The sequence below is a fragment of the Callorhinus ursinus genome, unplaced genomic scaffold, assembly GCF_003265705.2.
Source record: "Callorhinus ursinus isolate GAN/ISIS: 27379988/994484 unplaced genomic scaffold, GSC_fseal_2.0 scaffold1, whole genome shotgun sequence".
NCBI lineage: Eukaryota > Metazoa > Chordata > Mammalia > Carnivora > Otariidae > Callorhinus > Callorhinus ursinus.
The window spans coordinates 140,446,273-140,462,101 of record NW_027397063.1 but is presented as its reverse complement, the minus strand read 5'-3'; the positions used below and the strand labels follow the sequence as shown (position 1 = coordinate 140,462,101).

General features: G+C 43.9%; 2 long non-coding RNA genes across 5 annotated transcripts in view; one reads left to right on the top strand and one right to left on the bottom strand.

The window, feature by feature from the left end:
* The window catches only part of LOC112833073 (uncharacterized), a 12,971-nt gene extending 8,204 nt beyond the window's left edge, over positions 1-4,767 (top strand). For 3 of the 4 annotated variants that reach the window (XR_003210542.2, XR_003210541.2, XR_003210540.2), the window contains one exon: positions 2,187-4,767. This is a non-coding gene — a long non-coding RNA (uncharacterized lncRNA). The remainder of the gene's footprint in view (positions 1-2,186) is intronic. The other variant, XR_012380991.1, reaches the window with a different exon arrangement.
* Positions 613-14,359, bottom strand: LOC112833067 (uncharacterized). The gene is made up of 3 exons (XR_003210539.2): positions 14,231-14,359; positions 10,630-10,739; positions 613-6,224 (listed from the first exon to the last, which is right to left on the bottom strand). It is a non-coding gene; the product is annotated as an uncharacterized lncRNA (long non-coding RNA).
* Positions 14,360-15,829: the final 1,470 nt, after the last annotated feature.

The following is a 15,829-nucleotide window of genomic DNA, read 5'->3' as shown; positions in this document are numbered from 1 at the left end:
CTTTTTTTTTTTTTAAGATTTATTTATTTATTTTGAGAGAGTGGGAATGAGAGGGAGAGAGAGAGCACATGAGAGCGGGGAGGGTCAGAGGGAGAAGCAGGCTCCTCGCTGAGCAGGGAGCCCGATGCGGGACTCGATCCCGGGACTCCAGGATCATGACTTGAGCCGAAGGCAGTTGCTTCACCAACTGAGCCACCCAGGCACCCAAAGCAGTTATTTCTTTTGCTGCCTTAGAGATTTAGAGATGATCTAGAGCTCAATACCCAGGGGCAATAAAGTAGAGCTCCTGGGTCCCCATCATTGACCAGCCTTTGAAAATAAGCTGTTGGGGCGCCTGGGTGGCTCAGCTGGTTAAGCGTCTGCCTTTGGCTCAGGTCATGATCCCAGGGTCCTGGGATTGAGCCCCGAGTCAGGCTCCTTGCTCAGCGGGGAGTCTGCTTCTCCTTCTCCCTCTGTTTCTCCCCCTACTCTCTCTCTGTCAGATAAATAAATAAAATCTTTAAAAAAAAAAAAAAGCTCTCAGGTCCGCCAGTTGCCCGTGTATATGCTCATCTACAACGTAACCTTGTATGTGGCATCAGTGACTATAGCAGTGACAGACAAACTCACACGTCCAGGAGAATCTTCTTTATTTCGAATACAGTCGTTCAAAACATAACAAAAACTTCATAGTGAAGTACAAATGTAGAGGGGCAAATCCAGTGGTAGGCTTGCACTAGTCTGGACGACTGTGTCAGGTCCCCTTGACCCTAAGAAACGGACGCCAGGGTGTTATGGGGTCCTATTGTGCTTTGGGGGCTGGAGTGGATACTGTTTAATGTAAGACTGTAATGGGACCACAAAACAGAAGGTGGGATTTGGCGTCCGGTGCTTCCAGATTAGCTCCTGATGAACTTCCTCGGTCGGATGGACTTGAACCAAGATTTTAGGCACCTCAGGTACATTCTGTAATCCTTCAGGACCAATAATGTCACCTGAAGTGACTGACATTTGTTTCAAAGGTACGTTATGAGGTACAAAGATAGAAAAGGCTGTAAAAGAAACATTTGGCCATCTAATTTCTTAGCATGCGGAGCATCTGAAACGGCAGCACTTGTCGTTGCAAACTTGGACACTGTGAAGTTACGGTTGTGGCCACAGGTGAATACAGGCAAACCAGATTGCAGAGTTTCTGCACAACAATCATCTTGTTGTTATAGTGAAATGCTTTCTTCTTAGGTGCTTTTATAGGCTTTTACTCTTATAGCAAAAAAAAAAAATCTTGTTATAATAGATCGATCTGTATTTTATTCAGAGCCAGCTTCAAATCTCAATTCTAAAACAGAATATCAATATTTATTTCTGTTTGAACCAGCTGCCCAAAGAATCAGTTCTGTGTAAATCCCAGTTACATTTCGATCCACGTTTGTAGGTAACAAAGGCTTGGGCTTGCATGCAGCTGCTAAGGACATTTATCTGACTGTTTGCTATCCTGTAGACATGCTGATGGGTTCTCAGGGGACAGCTGCAAGCAGGGCGCGCTTGGTGGCCAGGGAGCGATGCTGAGTCATTTTACTCAGTTGGTACCCTTCTTGGTGATGGAATCTGCAGTAACACTTCAGCTTAAAAAGAGCCACATGCTGACACCAGGCTTCCTTCAAAGGCTTCAACATTCTACTTGGTGACTAGACCTCAGGCTGTTTCAGTACTGTGAGCACTTTAACTTCTGACAAATTTGGAATATCCACAAATCTGAATTGGCCACAAGGAGGCATATCTTTCAACACTTTGAGTGAATTAAATGGAAAAATCACTTAAAAATCCCCTTTTCAAAAGTGTTTTTCGATCCATGACCAAGATTTTGTAAACCTCCGATGTCAAGTCAATTTAACTTGCGTGCAAAAGACGTCAAAGAGGTATATTTCCTCAAAGCTAGTACATGTCCTGTAGCTTAAGTGTATGTCCGGGTTCTTGTAAAGAAGCCAACATTGGGTGAAATCGCATATCCAGCAACATAACTATAATTCCTGGATTATGACATTTCTCCATATGGAGCATTTAAGACGCGGATTAGGCAACATTTTGTTATATTCCGAAGCTCACGTGTGTGTGTGTGTGTGTGTGTGTGTGTGTGTGTGTGTGTGTGTGATGATTAGTGAGCTTTTGTATTTATTTATTTATTTTTAAAGATTTTATTTATTTGTCAGAGAGAGCACAAGCAGGGGGATCAGAAGGCAGAGGAAGAAGCAGGCTCCCCGCTGAGCAAGGAGTCTGAGGCGGGACTCGATCCCAGGACACTGAGATTATGACCTGAGCTGAAGGCAGTCACTTAACCGACTGAGCCACCCAGGTGTCCCTAGTATGCTTTTTTTAAAGTAAATGAAATCCATCTGTGATTCATATGTGAAAATGTGTCTGTCCAAGAAAGATAAATACTTGTATGATCTCATTTATGTGTGGAATCTAAAAATATCAAACTCAGAGAAACAGAGAGTAGAATGGTGTTTACCAGGGGTTGAGGGGTGAGGGAAATGGGGCGATGTGGGCCAGAGGGTACAAACTTTCAGTTATAAGATGAATAAGTTCATCCGCAGCATGGTGATTGTAGCTAACAATACTGTGTCATATACTTGAAAGTTGCTTCTTAATGTTCCATCATAACAACAACAACAAAATGGTAACTATGTGAGGCAAAGGATGTATCACCTAACCTTACTGTGGTGAACATTTTGCAATATATGTGTATCAAATCATCACATTGTACGCCTTAGATTTATACTATGTTGAATGTCAATAACACTGTAAAGCCAGAAAAAATACTGGCAATTTTTAAATTTTTATTATTTTATTTTTTAAAGAATTTATTTATTTATTTGAGAGAGTGAGAGACAGCACACGGGAGAGAGCACAAGCAGGGGGAGCAGCAGAGGGAGAGGGAGAAGCAGGCTCCACCCCAGGACCCTGGGATCATGACCTGAGCCAAAGGCAGACGCTTAACAGGCTGAGCCACCCAGGCGCCCCTGGAAATTTTTTTAAAAAAGAAAATGTGGGGGCACCTGGGTGGCTCAGTTGGTTGGTCGTCTGCCTTCAGCTTGGGTCATGATTCTGGAGTCCCGGGATCTAGGCCAGCGTTCGGGCTCTCTGCTCAGTGGGGACTCTGCTTCTCCCTCTGCCCCGCACCCCACTCGCGCTCACTCTCTCAAATGAATAAATAAAATCTTTTTTTAAAAAAGAAAAGAAAATGTGTGTCATTCTTCTCCAGGAGTCTCCTTTGCATTGAATTATTTCTCAGTCTCAGTAGGTGGAGGCAGAAGTCCTAAAGGCTCATTGTAAACTAAAGCAAAAATGCCCCTTTATTCCCAAACAAGTAATCATTTGCACGTTAACTGTTCAGCAGTCATTAGTAAGCCCTGTTGTCTGCATTACACTTTTGTTCACAGGCCATGCATCATCTGCCTGACTCTGCTCACTCATTCACTTGTCAGGTATTTATTGATGCCATAGCTCATTCTCAGGGCTGGTTGTGTGCAACACAAAGATGAACGGGGGCAGCCTTCCACTGTCTGAGCCTGCAAGAAGAGACAGCTCAGGGAATGTTACACAACAGGTAAGGATCAGGATGCAGGAAGGCTCTGTCTCGCCTCTGCCCAACCAGCTCTTTTGCTTCCCTCCCCATGGCTCCACCTCTCCATAGCACTCCCCAGGGTCAGGAGCATCGGGCTGGGCTGCCCATCAGCAGACACGGCGAGGCTCAGGGACAATTTTGTCTGCAGGACTCTTCCCAGTTCACTGGTTTCATTCAAAGCTCATGGCTTTGTGTCCCAAAACATCTGCCGCAGCTGCATTTCCCAGGAAGGAGTGGCATGTGTGGGTGACAAGCCTTTGGATGACGATTTTATATAGAACCCGCAGACCTACAATTAATTGGAGTCATGTTGTGCTGGTTAAAAGGCGGACCCTGCCACTTTCAAGCTGTGTGGCCTCGAACAAGTTATTTCTCTGAGCCTACTTGCCTTCCTGTGAAAGTCAAGATAATAAAACCCACGTGGCAGGGTGGCATGAGGATTAGCAACAACATAGGTCAAGTACCTCACACGGTGCCTGGAACATGGTGGGCCTTCAGCAAATCAAGGATTATTCAAAGCAAGAAGGTCCCAAATGGGGTCATGAGTACTAGAAATCTGAATGCTGGGGACACACGGAGGAAGGAATAATCTCTTCCTAAGAGGGCTTGGTGGAGGCGTGCCCCTCGTGAGGACATGCCAGCAGACGGACCAAGCTGTACAGAGGGTCAAGAGGGTTAAAGGCCTCACCCAGGGGAAGCCGTTCAATGTGCCCCTTCTCCTGGGTCTCCAGGGCTTAGGATTTCTGAGTGACAGGGACTGTTCTACTTCGAACTCTCAGACAGTCTTCTCCAGGTCCTCTCCCAAATGACCTTTGTACTGTGCTTAGAGAAAAATTAAAATCCAAGTGTTATGGACTGAATGTTTGCGTCCCCCATAATTCATGTTAAAGCCCTAACCTCTAATGTGACTGTATTTGGAGATATGATCTTTAAGGAGGTAATTAAGGTTCAGTGAGTTCATAAGAGTGGGGCCCGGATCCAACAGGACCAGTGTCCATACAAGAAGGGGAAGAGACACCAGGGATCTGCACGTCGAAGACAGGCCATGCAAGGGCACAGCACGAAGGTGACCATCGACACCAGAGAAACCAACCCTGTCAACACCTTGATCTGGGATTTCCAGCCTCCAGAAATGTAAGAAATAAATTCCGTTGATTAAGCCACCCCAGTCTATGGTATTTTGTTCTCGCAGCCGTAGCAAACAAATATCCCCAGTTTGATGTCAGTCCGAATGGAATTCTTTCTCAGTGCTTGCAGACTGAAGACTGTGAGCAACAGTGAGAAGCCAGAGGAATGAGGGAGCATCTCCGTAAGGGGCAGTTGGGAAGGACATAGAGGATCTGGGCTCCTGATGGATGAGGCTCAGGAGGGATGCAGGAGACAGGGTCAGTTCTGGGTCAGAGGCTATGAGGACACAGAGGCATTCAGTGACGGGTATCTTATGAAATTCTGCCTGGGAGGTGGCGAGGGGGGCGGGATTGGAGTTGGCCGAGAGACTTCACTGGTAAAGAAGCAGGGATGCTGGTCAGGGATGACGGGTGTTTTGGTAATTTTGCAGTTGTGGGGTGGTCTTGTCTGAGCATCTGTGATGTTCGGGGGGAACTTCTTGGTCAGGCCACTGACAGGCGAGTTTTCCTTCTCTTTTCTTCTATGAGGGATTCCCACACGGTACAGCCCATAGAATGGGAACGATGCACAGACCAGCCACAGCGTGCATGGGCAGCTCAGACACGGTTTACGAAGCATGTCCACAGGCGCCGGCCCCCTCTCAAGTGAGGAGGCTAGAGGAGTAACCTACCTGGGGCAACTTGGCATGTAGGTTGGTGGGTGGGCAGGGAGTCCCCCGAGGTCAGGAATTTCCCTACATGCAGTGTCTGGCTGTTTCTCTTGAGCTTACAGAACACAGAACAGATGCCTTCCAGGCACGCTCAAGGTGGGCAACCACAGCTCCTTCCTAAAGGGCTTTCCTCCTGGCTCTGGGAGAGCAGCTGGGGTCGCTGGTGGGTGGAAGCGTGTTCAAAATGGAAGTCTTGGCGCTCCCTCTAGTGGTTATAACATGAACTGCGGGCCAAGGCCAGGGCTGAGAAGGTTGAAAGGCAGCAAGGTCCCCTCCATGGTCGTGTGCCAGACGCGCCATGGCCAGGGGCTCATTTGATCCTCAGCCTGTTGACCTGTGAGCTGGGTGTTCTTAGCACGTTACAAAAATGAGAAGACGGAACTGAAGCCAGAGTTTATTCAGGAAAAGGGTGCTGAAGCTTGGGCTTTAGACCTCGTCCGGGGACGGAGCTCCTGGTCTAACACAGACTCCCCTTCCCAACTGTGAGTTTGTAATAGCTTTTTAGAGGCAGATCCTGGGCGAGGCTGTGGAACCCAGGAGTTGTTTCTGGCTTTACAAAGGGCTTCCCGGTTTCACAAGACATTTCCACATTTGTCATTTCTCGTGGTCCTCACAGAACCCTATAAAGCCGGGTGTACTCATCACCATTTATCGATGTCTGGTAAAAGATGGGCAGGAACTGGGACCTGTCTTCTCTGACACACTGGATCATGTTCTTTCTATCACCTCACACTGGCTCTGACATGTGGTTGCAGTATCTGCAGGTAACAATACAGGTGAAAGCTTAGAGAGAGAGAGAAAAAAAAACATCAGTTACAGTCAATTCTTCGGGGAGAAAGAACAAGTTGGAAAGATGAACAAGAGCAGACTCCTGGGGAGGGGGGCACTGCAAGAGCGGACGGAGGTCGAGGCTCCTCTCCGGGCCTGGCTGTATGTCCCTGGACGAGGGAATGCCTTGTCATTCCACACAAGTCGCTGTAAGTGCTGGCTGCCCCTGGCCCCCCCCGCCCCCCGAGCATGGTTCTAGAGCAGCTCTGGCAGGTGACCAAAGCCTGTGCTGATGGGCCCATGTCTCCTGGGAGCCGTGGTTTCAATATTACAAGGTCTAGCACTGGCCACGTGTTAGTGATCAAGTACTTGAAATTTGGCTAGTCTCAATTGCAATGTGATATAAATGTAAAATATTTACCAGATTTTTTGAAGACTTAGTATGAAAAAGAATATAATATATGTAATATATAATATATATAATGTAATATAATGTATAATATATATGTATAATATGTATTACATTATATATAATATAATGTAGTATTATATTTGTATAATAATATATACAATATATTATATTATATATATTATATATATAATAATACATAATAATATGTAGAATATATTATATATGATATATATGCAATAATTTTGTGTTAGTTACCTGTTGAAATACTATTTTGGAGGTATTTGGTTTAAAAAATAATTATTAAAGGGCGCCTGGGTGGCTCAGTTGGTTAAGCGACTGCCTTCGGCTCAGGTCATGATCCTGGAGTCCTGGGATCGAGTCCCACATCGGGCTCCCTGCCCAGCGGGAAGTCTGCTGCTCCCTCTGACCCTCCCCCCTCTCATGCGCTCTCTCTCTCTCAAATAAATAAATAGATAAAATCTTTAAAAAATATATATTTATTAAAATTAATTTTAACTTTTTCTCTTTACTTTTAAAAGTCACTACCAGAAAATTTTAAATTACCAATGTGGCTTGCATTATGTTACTACTGGATATCACTGATCTAGAGTTTTGGTCTTGGTGAATTTGCTTATGTGAAAGGTGAAGTCAAATGAGGCCAGGGGTTTTAAAATGGAGCCAGGAGGCCATTGAAGAGATGAGCCATACGTGCGTCTTCTGTTCACGTCCTCATCATGTGGAACCCTGAACTTTTGAATTAAGCCAAAGCACAAATACTCCAAGGACTCTGCATGAGCACCTGAAGCTTGTTACCACAATGGACTTTTCTTAGTGATAACCTTAGCAACGAATTATGTCTAGTGAAGATCAGCTTTCTGCCACCAGCACCAGTCACAATTTTTGTAAACAACATATATAAGCATTCCCTTTTGTTCTGCAAACCTGGGACATTTGCTCCCTACTGGGACACGATTTGGTTGCTGCCTGTACCTCTGTATCCTGAACTGCAATTCTTTGATCCCAAATTAATGCTTTTGCTTAATTATTGCCTCCTGACAGATTTAGGTTGACCCTTAGTAAAAGCAAAATTCAACCAAGTAGGTTTGAAGATCTGATTGGCTTTCTGAAGTGATTCTTGAATGGGGCAGCAGGCTGTCCAGCAAACTGAGAGATGCTCTGAGGAGTTGTACAAAGTGAAAGGTTTTTATAGGAAGGAGGGTGGGGCAAGAAGTTATTAGGAAAAGAAAAGAAAGATTGTTCCAGGCAAAGTAACCTTCGTTTAGCGATAAGGGCAGAGGGTCTTTTTTTTTTTTTTTTTTAAAGATTTTTATTTATTTATTTGACAGAGAGAGACATAGCGAGAGCAGGAACACAAGCAGGGGGAGTGGGAGAGGGAGAAGCAGGCTTCCCGCAGAGCAGGGAGCCTGATGTGGGGCTTGATCCCCGGACCCTGGGATCATGACCTTAGCCGAAGGCAGACGCCTAACGACTGAGCCACCCAGGCGCCCAAGGGCACAGGGTCTTACCATGCCGATTATGTCATCTTCCTTTGGGGAATGGGGAGCCCAGGTGACAGATTACCTCACTCATGCTGACCACAAAATTCCTAACTGACTGGTTTAGACTTTATTTCTCAGGGAGCTTGAAACTGCAATTAAGTTAGGTATTAATCTCTAGTTTGGTGATTTGCCTAGCCTTGGGGCTTACGGTTTTCTTTTCTTTCCTTCTTTTTTTTTTAATGATTTTTTTTAAGATTTATTTATTTGAGAGAGAGAGCATGCACACACGTGCTTGGGGGGGGAGGGGCAGAGGACAAGGGAGAGAGAATCTCAAGCAGGCTCCCTGCTGAGCACGGAGCCTGACGCAGGGCTCCATCCCAGGACCCTGAGATCATGACCTAAGCTGAAATCAATAATCGGACACTCAACCGACTGAGCCACCCGGGTGCCCTGGGCCTGTGGTTTTCTTTTTAACACACTCATGACATATTGGAAGCCCCAGAGATGTCCCACAATGCAGGCCTGCTTGTCCCACTCTCTGCTGAAGTATTTAGGGGTGGCTGGTGGGGTTGGGGGAGAGGTGACCTTAAAGTCTTGTCTCTCTGCCAGATGGGCAGACCGAAGTGTTCCTCTAGCCAGGAGACAGGGGAGCAGAGAACAGGATGTTCTACTTGGCTGTCTCTCTAGATGGCAAGTTGGTTCTGTACAGGGAACTCCCTGTCCCTCTAAGCTGTATTAGGTTTCCCACACTGTTGATTGTCTCAGTCCATCATTTCCTCTTCACAGAGCTGAGCACACTTCATCACTACCCTCTTGTGTATGGAATGTGTTTAACGTCTGTCTGCTCACTCAACGGGAGCATCATGGGGGCAGGGACTCTGTCCACTGCTGTAAGCAGTACCAACATGGTCAACTCTCAGCAAGGATTTGTCATTGACTCTTGGCACAATTAGGGGAGAAGTGATTCTTTGCCAGGGACCCCCTCTGCGGTAGGCACTGTGTCACCTTGTCATCACTTCCCATGGCAGCCCCCGACACTGTCACAATTAAGTTATAGGGTGGAACACCAGCTTGAGAGGGAAAGCCACCTACCCAAGGTCACTGTGGGGTGAGAGCAGGAGCAGGACTAGAAGCCAGGCCTGGCAGGTTCCCACACTGGTGCTTTCCACCTCACCAGGGGGTGGCCCCTGCTTTCAGTTTCCATCTCAGAGGAACCTGCTCATCCCTTCAAACTTCAAGCTCTGTTCTTTGGGAGATAACATGCTTCCCAGGGTGGGCAGCATCCAAGCCCTGAAATCTCAGAGGGTTTGTGCTTGTCTTGGTGACCCCACAGCAGAACCAAGGGGAGAAGACCATAGGGTCCTGATGGCTGGTGGATGAGGCAAAAGGGAGCAGAATTTACCAACCCAAAAATCTGTCTCTTTGGCATGAGGATTACTTTAGGCTGATTATTTTTAAGAAACTGCAAACACTGGAGAACCTCTAAAAACCAGATAGAAGTTACTCTTTTGTGAGAGACATTGACATTTATAAGGGAAATCTCAACTTGTAAGTGCATGTCCCTCACTGTACCATGAAGAGGGGGATGACTCTAAATCTCTAGAACTCTTCTCAGTGGCGAAGCAAGGACTTAAATCTACATAACGACCTTACCCATGTTCACTGTGCTTTTCCTGGTAAGTTCCCCAAACTGAACCCCCACCCTCAACATCTTCTTTTGTCCTTAGCTGAAGATGGTGTTTAAGGTGATGGTTTCTGCCATTTCAGAGAGTTACTTAGTGTTCCTGGGTCTCTTCCGTGTATACAGGAAGTATACATGTTATTACACTTTTGTTTCTCTCCTGTTAATCTGTCTCATATCATTTTAATTTTAGATCAGCTCAAAGAACCTAGAATGGAAGGAGGATTAAATTTTCTCCCCTACACAGGCAACAAGTTGATGGTAATGTGATTTGAAATTTGGGTCTGAGAGCAAACAGTCAAGAAAGAATTCTCAAGGCGTTTTTGGTACAAAAAGGTGTTTTTGTTATTGCGCAGGGACAGGACCCATGGGCAGAAAGAGCTGCATCTGTGATTGTGAGGAGTGACTGATTATATACATTTAAGTTTGTGGAGGGGTGGAGGTAGAGATAACGTAAGTTTCTAAGGAATTTCTGTACACTGAAAGCAGGGTCTACAGGACCTTGGAGGTCTGGCTGTTGTCAAGATAAGGTTGCTTTTAATCTCTAGCAAAACATCAACATGAAGGCAGCCATGAGTTCCTTGAGGAACGTCACACTCTGCATGTCTCAAGTATTTATCAGTGGGCTACAGGTTGTAAGGAGATTTAATTTAAGCTACAGTTTTCTTGACTTTGTTCTCATCATTTTTCCCCCTGAGCAATTTTGACCTTTAAATCTTTACGGTTGCTGAGTGTGGAAGGTCTTATCTTCTGTAACTTCTTCCTGCTAAATAGGGGTGTAGAGATGTCCCTACTTATGGGTCAACATTGGTCAGCTGGGGAACTTACATATAGGAGTTACCAAAGCCAGGCAGCTGAATCCAATGTAGACAACATCTTTGAACCTCCTTGAGTAGAAGGGACCATCTGTTGGCTTGAAGTTATGGCATTGAAGGAGTCTTGGCACCAGGTAGGGAGACACCAGAAAAGAAAAGAAAAGAAGGTTAATAGTATTATGAGAAAAAGAAGCCTAATAAAAAAGACTTTTGATAGTTGGCCAAAATTCTCCTCCAGTCCTTCGTTGTCATTTGAAGAGAAGTTTGAGGTCTTCCACAGGTTCACAGGAAAAAGAAGGTGCGTTAGCTGGTACACAGGATTTCTGTGAGGAATGTACAGGTTTAATTCTTGATATATGAGCCCGTGAGGAATGTCCTTCTAATTTTGTGACCGTGGGAGTACATAATATGACCCAGTAGGGGCCCTTCCATTTTGGAGTTAAAATCCCCTGTTGTATTAGACTTCTAATCCTTTAAATAAACCATGTCTCCTGGGTTTATATGGGGTAGGTTGCTAGTAACTGTCAGATCAGGTTTAGGGAGCATGTGGTCTTGTTACAGAATTTTTCTCTTTTGGTGCCCGTGGTTCTTGGTCACAGTGCTTCGAGGAATGAAGAGGTAGACCCGACGGAGTGGTGGGCAGCAAAGCAAGGTTCATTGAGGGATAGCAAAGTGATAGTAGAAAGCTCCAGAGGAGGGAGGGGACCCGAGTGCGTTGCCACCAGAGTTTCTAAGTCTAGGAGTTTTATGGGTTCTCTGGTGTGGGCTGTTTTAATATGATTAACCCTCCCTGTACCTGTCATCCAATCAGGTTTTTGTCACCTATCTATCATATGGGAAAGGGTGGAGGGCTCCTTCCGGGGCAGTGTAAAATCCTTTTAAGGGTGGTTTCCTCTTAGGGCGGGTGGGGTGGGGGTGGCTTGTTCTTGCCTGCCTGTCTTCCAACTATCCTTCATCAGTCTGAGTATCCATTAGTTAGATATTTGAGGAAACCAGAAGAATTCAGAATCTAGTCTAGTTTATGATAAATAGTATGAAAATATACTATCTATAAAGATATGTTATTGAGATACTTACTATAATCACCCTCATTTTTATCAAAGATAGGTAGCCAAATCAAGACTCATTTGCAGGTGCCTGGGTGGCTCAGTGGTTAAGCGTCTGCCTTCGGCTCAGGTCATGATCCCAGGGTCCTGGGATCGAGCCCCGCATCGGGCTCCCTGCTCCGCGGGAAGCCTGCTTCTCCCTCTCCCACTCCCCCTGCTTGTGTTCCCTCTCTCGCTGTGTCTCTCTCTGTCCAATAAATAAAATCTTAAAAAAAAAAAAAAAAGCAAAACTTGGCCTAAGGATTTACATAAGCTCACCAAGATTAGTGATTGATCATATAAATCTTTTAGAATCTGCTTTGTGGGAACTTCTATGGGGAATCTCGATTGAACTTTTAGTAGCCTCTCTAGGCCAGAAGCCAAGCCAAATGCTTGCCATCAGACATGCCTGCAATATCTGTAGATTTGGGTGAATTCCTCTGCTCGAGGTCTCAAAAATATCCTGAGTTTCCTGCAACTGCCAGGAAGTGACATTCTTTGCCTACCAGGTAAGGCTGCCGGGAATTCTGTAAGCAAGGTATCAGGCCAACATTCCTAAGGGGCTCTATTGGCTTCATGCTTCATGAAGTCAATCTTAGTTCCTTAAAGATCTATAGTCATATCTAAGTCCATGCATGTCTCTCAAATATGGCATTCTAGTAAAAAGCTTTGGTAAAATAACCGATGTTTCCGATGGCGTCCTGTTACAAGAACAGATTCTTACTGAACTTATGCATATGGTTGTAATTGCCATGGAAGAAAGAATATTCACTGAGAGTTTCTGAATTTCAGAGGGTTCAGGTAGAGAGAAAAGTTAAATGATTCAAATTGTTCACAAAGAAATATTTATCATATTTCTGCAAGTCATGGATATCTTAAGAGAAAGTTTCCTTGATACGGAAGAGCAAATTTTAGAGAATCAGCAATGTTTCAAACAGGAGTCACAAAACTACAATCATCTTCCTCAGTTCATTTAGTCCCATGTTACTAATGCTTGTTCAGTTTGAATGCAGCCTTTTAGTTAGTTCTGGAAATTCTTACCAATTTTAGTTTTACAGTATTAAAGATATCAAATACCTGTATTTATCAAAAGCCCTTTTTATGAACCTCCTTGAAGATGCAACATGTTTCACAAGAAAATAAGAACAATAACTATAAATGACAAAAGACTTGAAAATGGACATGTTTAAAGATCTGTTGACAGTTTGTTATAATATAGCTGACAAGGAAATCTGGTTATTTCTGTGACACCTACACACTTCAATAATCAGAATATCGAGTGATGGCCTTATACCTGAACAAACATACGAAATAAACAAGCCTAAGTAGTCAAAGAGACTTCATTTACAATTTAAATCATGGGACTGTTTGTTAAAAAGCCTCCAAAGTTATAAAGCACATGCCTAAATAGTATTACAGATCATGACACAACTTAAAACTTATTTATTTAACTAAGGTGGCAATAAGAGATTCCAAGGGCAAATATGTACGGTTATACAGTTGTTAGCAAAACTTAGCTCCTTTAATATTGAGAAGTTTTAACTTTAAGTAATCAAAGACCTGAAAAAGACAAAACATAAGTTTTGGTTTTCCAGGCAGCCAAAAGAGAAAAAAAACCTTTGTTTACATTTTTTTAAATGAAGAACAGACCAACAATCCAAGAAAACATTCTTTTTTTTTTAAGAGAAAAGCAGAATTTCAATCTTATGCCAGTGTACTTTTAAAATGCATGCATTTCAATCTTAGTCAGTCCTGACCACATATAAAATTCCTCCCCAAAGATTTCGTTTCATAAACTTTCTATTTTTTTAGAAACTTTTTTATTTTATTTATTTTATTTTATTTTATTTTATTTAAATAAACTTTTTTATTCAGAGTTGTTTCCCTTATTTCCATCGTCTTAATTACATTTAGCAGAATTTCTTAGAAGCCTGTCTCCGGTGGAAACTAAGTAGTAACCGATTGTGAACTGTCTGTTACACTAGAATTCTTTAGTTGGCAAATTTATGAATATATTTCATAATTTTAAAGACCTGTTTCTCCATGGTGCAATGTTTTAAGAAAACACAAAACATGTTTATCAATAGACCCAAGCATCCTCGGCTTCTCTGCAATAAGAAGTCAAAAGCACAAACCTATGCTCAGTAATCAAAGCTTTAGTATTTTGTTTCATTTGGAAAAAACCTAGGTGTCCAATGAATTCAATCCAATTTATAATCCAAGCAAAACTTTAAGGTTTCAGGTTACCAAAGACTTCGAAAGCTATCTTAACAATTACCCATGAAAACTTTGAGACCGACAAAATGAACCACCATTTTAAGTCTTTTTGTTGACAAATTGCAATAAAGATCAAGAGCTTAGTTGACCTTCAACAAACCTTGGTAGAATAAAAGTTTTATATTTAATGCTGACAACTCTAAAGACATGTCTATCTTAATTAAACCAACAAACTTAAATTAGTTTAAAGATCGAATATGTTTCACCTGGGTTCACTGAAATGTCAATTTGTTCCCCATTGTCAATTTTTACCTGGGGCACTGGTGGGGAAATCTGAAGTGGGTGGTGTAAGTCCAAAGGGGTGCTCTTTGCTCCTTGACAGTGAGGGGAGGAGGAGCAGGGGCCAATGGTGCCAGAAGCACCCAGGATGGTAGGAGCCAGTTATGCAGGCTGCACCCAAGGAAGTGCAGAAACAGGAAGCGGGGGAGGGGAAGGCAGGAGAGGCGAGGTACTGCGGAGGTGGATAAAAGCCCAGAGGGCAGAGAATAAGGATTCCTTGGTCTTAAAGCTCATCAGCTAGGACAGATGAAAAGACAGGTTTTCTTTCTACCAACAAGTGGAAATAAGCAGTCCATGTGGGGCGGGAGAAGACAGGGAGCTTCCCTGAAACAAAAGGAGTTTCAGCAGCTGCTTGGGAATATTCCTTAAAGTCCCCATCCCAAGGTAGACTAACCACAGTTAGCTCCAGTCATCATAGCCATTAACCTGGGAAATGAATGAGGAAGAAGACCACAGGTACAGTTAGAGTAGTCTGGGTCTACTAGGAGGAACAGTGAAAGAGAGTCAGTGTCCCCTTTGTCAGGGATTCCTCCAGCAACCTGGGTTTATTTGAAAGAAGCCTGTTCAATCATCATCCAATATATTAGGATGGGGTTTTCTAGCCTGGTTAATGGCCGAACACATTCTGCAAAAGGCCCTTAGGTCCTGATTTAGGGCCATGAAGTTCTGAACATAGGGTACCTCGATCCATTTGCACTGTTTTCTGCAGAAGAGATCTAATGGATACATCGTATTGAAGCTTAATGTCCCATTAACAGGCCATTTTTCCTCATCTCCTAAGGAGTACTGAGGCCATGCAGTGTTACAGAAGACCAGAAGATTTCTTAAATCTTGCAATCTGAATTATATCCAGTGGGTTAAAAGTCCTTGGGAAGTGAAAAAGAAACATAGAACGTCCATTACCAAGAAAACTCCCCGCACCCGACTCCCAGGTGGCATTCCACACAGGAAAGGTCAGAGGTTCCCGGTGCCAAAGTGACCAGCGGTGTCCCTCTTAGGAGCTTCTGTGAACACCACCTTGCCTTATAGGAGGGATGCTGGCATTTCCCCACTTCTGCATTACATCCTAGGCTACAAATGGGTGCTGGTGAATGGACTGAGATGCCGTGCCATGAAGAACCGGCTGTTTTTAACCCAACGAAAATGCTAAAAAAGTTTCACAAGGCAGTGTTACCCAATTTTGTAATTTAAGTATTTAGTAGGGGACATTGATGGAAAATAGTAAAGACAGAAATCCACCATGATCTAACTGACATTTCCACACATATAGTCCTTATAACCAACTTCCCTAGGAAATGGTTCCTAGTTGGATTTTAATTCAATTGGATACTGGTTTTGGCCCTCTCTGTGCAGAGGTCTCATGGTCCGAATTGGCTAGACCAGAGACATGAAGGGGATCACATTAGACCAATGAGGAGGAAACCTCATATGGAAGTCTTAAGGTTGGCAGCCATCCTAGTGACTTAGGCGGTTGTCCCCTGCCCAAGAAAGACAACTTTGTATGAGAATAGGAATAGAGAGAGGGCATCAAGTTTCTGGGTCTAATTACCGTCCTGGCCAGGGTGCTAACTT